We start from the raw sequence: 3,898 nt of genomic DNA on the forward strand, positions 1-3,898 counted from the left end.
CGGAGCCACAGCCGCACTGGACAGCGCCGGGCGCCCGCCCGCCGGCGTCGCCACGCAGGCCCCGCCCCGCACGCCGATTGGCCGGAGCTCCTTCAGCCTCGGCCAATCAGACGCGCTCTGGGCCCTGCCTGTCACACACAAACCCCGCCTTCTGTGAGCCACGATTCCGGCCTCTCCCGCCGTCCGCCAAGCCACTGGCCGGTCTCCCGGAAGCCCCGGCCTGGCCAGGCTCTGCCCTCCTCGGCTAGGGCCGTCCCTCCCGCTGCCAGTCAAGATGACAGCTCGGGCCCCGCCTCGGCCACCCCCGCGCGTCCGCGCAGCCTGGAACGCGCCCGCGTCATCCTTGCACACTTCCAGCCCGCTGCTTCCTGGCTGTGACCCGTGCGCTCACGGGAGTGCGTAATCTGAAGGCAAAAACAAACAAACAACAAAAAGAAAAGAAAGAAGGAAAGAAAGAAAGAAACCCGCAGATTCCCCAGGGATGGCTGGGTTCAAATGCGATGCGGCAGTGCTGTCCGGGAGATGGCCTTGGGCACGTCGGGACCCCGGAGCCTCCCTCCATCTGCGCCTTTTCACAGAGCGACGAGGACAGCCCTGCGTCCAGGCGCAGCACGCATTAGCGCCGGTGAATCCGCGAGCGTCCGGCGTGCCGGCCCTTGGCCTGGGCGAGGATTCAGTGGTGGCGCCTTAGTGACAAAGTGCAAGTAATTTTCAGGGTTGTAATGTCACATCCTACTCCGGGGGACGGAATCTTGAGGAATAAAGTGAAGTTTGTTGTTGCTGCTGTTTTCCAACACATTCCCTTGGGCCAGCGTTGACTGGGGTCCTCACTGTCCTCCTGCTCCTACCTGGAGTCTTAGAGAATTCCAGGAGTCCCCGGCCGTTGTGGACCAGGAACTGTGAAGGGAAAGGCAGAGCTAATGAGGGCAAGCAGTGCAAGGTCAAGGGGTCAGCCCCGTGGCAGCCCAAAGGCATGAATGTGTGTGTCTGGAACCTCGCTTGAGGACAGCATAATCACAGCACCAGCTAGGGGCTGATGGCTTCTTCCTACCTGAATGTTGACGGGGAGCGCATGGCCCCGCCCACACTGCTGGGAAGGGCCAATGGGAATGAGAAAAACACTGTAATTCTCATTATTATTTTGGTTTTTTGTTTTGTTTTGTTTTTGTCTTCCTTTATTTGAGAGAGACCAAGAGCGAACGAATGGGCATGGCAGCACGTCTAGCCACTGCGCACGAACTCCAGACACTGCGCCACCTTGTGCATCTGGTTTATGTGGGTACTGGGGAACCGAACCTGGGTCCTTAGACTTCACAGGTAAGCGCTTTAACCACTAAGCCATCTCTCCAACCACTCATTATTCTTTTCCTGCATCTCTCACTCACCCTGTCCAGAAGGTGTGGTGGGAACCCATGAGTCTTAGACTAAGGTAGGTACAAGTTCAAATACTAAGTCTACCCACTCACTAAGAGGTGACCCCAGAAAAGTCACTGAGGCTATACTTACCCATTCCACAGGAGAATGAGGTCTCAGGACGCAGTTCACCAGCTCAACCTGAGAGGATCCCAACCTAGGACAAGTTGGTAGGTGTCCAGGGAATGAGTTTGTAAACACATTGTAGACCACCTCCTAACTTGAAGCCATCTAGCTGTCCCACCCCTGGATGCCCAGAGCATCTTGAGACCTGCACTTACCCATCTGTAAAGTGAGCACCTAGCGGCAGCCGCCTCCCTCCCAGAACAGCAAGCCTGAATTCACACCATTTTGTTCCTCCCCCCTCTCTCGCTGGCATTCTGTTCTTTATGGTGTTGATAGGTGTTTGTGCTGCCCCCTTGAACTTACCAGTGTCAACCCTGCCTCCTGGCCTTTACCCTTGATGCTTAGTCAGCCTAGGATCTCTCTCTCTGGACACCCCATCCTATAGATCCTGGGGCTGGTTCCCTTTCATCTCTCAGACCTGCTCTGAAATGAAGGCCCTGAGAGCCCTAATGAGTCTTAGTTCTCTGGCCAGCACTCAGGTCAGCAGTGCCTTGCTTGCATATAGTTTCTACTGCAGCCCTTCCTAAGCACTACCTGCCCCTCCCAGGCAGGAACCCTGCCTGCCTGTCTTATTCCTTGCTACATCCGAGGCATAGCCCAGAGCCAGGCACACAGTAGGAGCCTGATAACTATTCTAGGAATGAGCAGAGGAAGGAGGAAAGCATGCCACGTGCCATGGGTGAAGTGACTCTAGTCCCATGCCAGCCTCCCAGGCACCGAGGTGACTCAGACAGATCCTCATGCACAAGGACTTTATGGGTTACTCAGAGAACCTGACAAATAGCCCGGGAATCACAAACTCCATGTGAGGCACTATAAATAGATATAGGAGTTGCCAGAAGAGGCCCCATTCCACCTGGGTGGGGTCAGGAAAGGTGACCTTCATGGATTAGTAGGAGCTGGCCAGGCAGCAAGGTAAGAGAGCAAAGCACCCCTGGAAGGAACGGTAGAGGCTAGTGCAGGGTGCGGAGAGCTGCCTGTGAAGCCAGGCTGCGCTGCACCTGTAGGCCAGCCAGCTGCTGGGGTGAGGGTTCCGCTGGAGGACTGCCAGCTTTCTCCCCTCCCCGGCCACCTGTGGTGGTAGCAGCATCTGTTGCCTTCCTTCTGTCTCTAAGGGGCCCAGACAGGCTGGGGAAGCCCACGACCATTCAGCAACTGGCCAGTGCACTGGATACCAGCTACCAGGAAGCTGCCTCTCCCTGACTCCCAGGATGACAAACCAGTCTGCAAACTCAGGGAAACAAGAGGCTCAGGATAGGAAGCATTTGGCCCACACTAGACATGGATGTGGGCTGAGGCAGGGCCTGGAGTGACCAAGGGTGATCTGAACATGGCACGGAGCAATTCATTTTCATCCATTCATGGACCAGCTCCTGGGTACCTAGCACTCTTGGCTCAGCATTGACCAAGACAGATACAACTCCCTGCTGTCAAGGAAGGGTAACCTAGGGCTGGAGAGATGGCTTAATGGTTAAAGCACTTGCCTGTGAAGCCTAAGGACCTATGTTTGACTCTCCAGATCCCACACAAGCCAGACACACAAAAGGTGAAGCAAGCACAAAGCCACGGGTGCCCGCTAAGTGGCACAGCATCTGGAGTTCGATTGCACTGGCTGAGGTCCTGGCACTCCAATTCTCTCTCCCTCTAAAATAAAAATATTTTTTAAAAGAAAGGGTAGTCTAAGTTAAATGATAGGATGTCTGAGAGTGACAAGAGCTGTGGGGGCGGGGAGAGCTGAGAGACAAAGAGTTCTGGGGGTGGAAGTGTCACTTTAAAGAAAGAGAAGAAGGGCTGGAGAGATGGCTTAGCAGTTAAGCGCTTGCCTGTGAAACCTAAGGACCCCAGTTCGAGGCTCGGTTCCCCAGGTCCCACGTTAGCCAGATGCACAAGGGAGCACACGCATCTGGAGTTCGTTTGCAAAGGATGGAAGCCCTGGCGCGCCCATTCTCTCTCTCTCCCTCTATCTGTCTTTCTCTCTGTGTCTGTTGCTCTCAAATAAATAAATAAAAAATTTAAAAAAAAAAGAGAAGAAGAAATGAACACCCAAGAGCCTTAATGAGTCTCGGTTCTCTGGGCAGCATTAGTGCCAGCAGTGCCTTGCGTACATTCTTAATTTCCACTGCAGCCCTCTCTAAACACCACCTGCCCTTCCCAGGCAAGAACCCTGCCTGTCGTATTCCTTGCTACATCCGGGGCTTAGCCCAGAGCCAGGCACACAGTAGGAGCTGATAACTATTCTATGAATGAACAGAAGAGGGAGGAAAGCATGCCACGTGCCATGGGTGAACATGGAAACAGATAAGGGAAGGTGTGGAGAGCTCTTTTTTTCTTTTGTTTTTCAAGGTAGGTCTCACTCTAG

The sequence above is a fragment of the Jaculus jaculus genome, chromosome 12, assembly GCF_020740685.1.
Source record: "Jaculus jaculus isolate mJacJac1 chromosome 12, mJacJac1.mat.Y.cur, whole genome shotgun sequence".
In the NCBI taxonomy this organism is placed as follows: Eukaryota; Metazoa; Chordata; class Mammalia; order Rodentia; family Dipodidae; genus Jaculus; species Jaculus jaculus.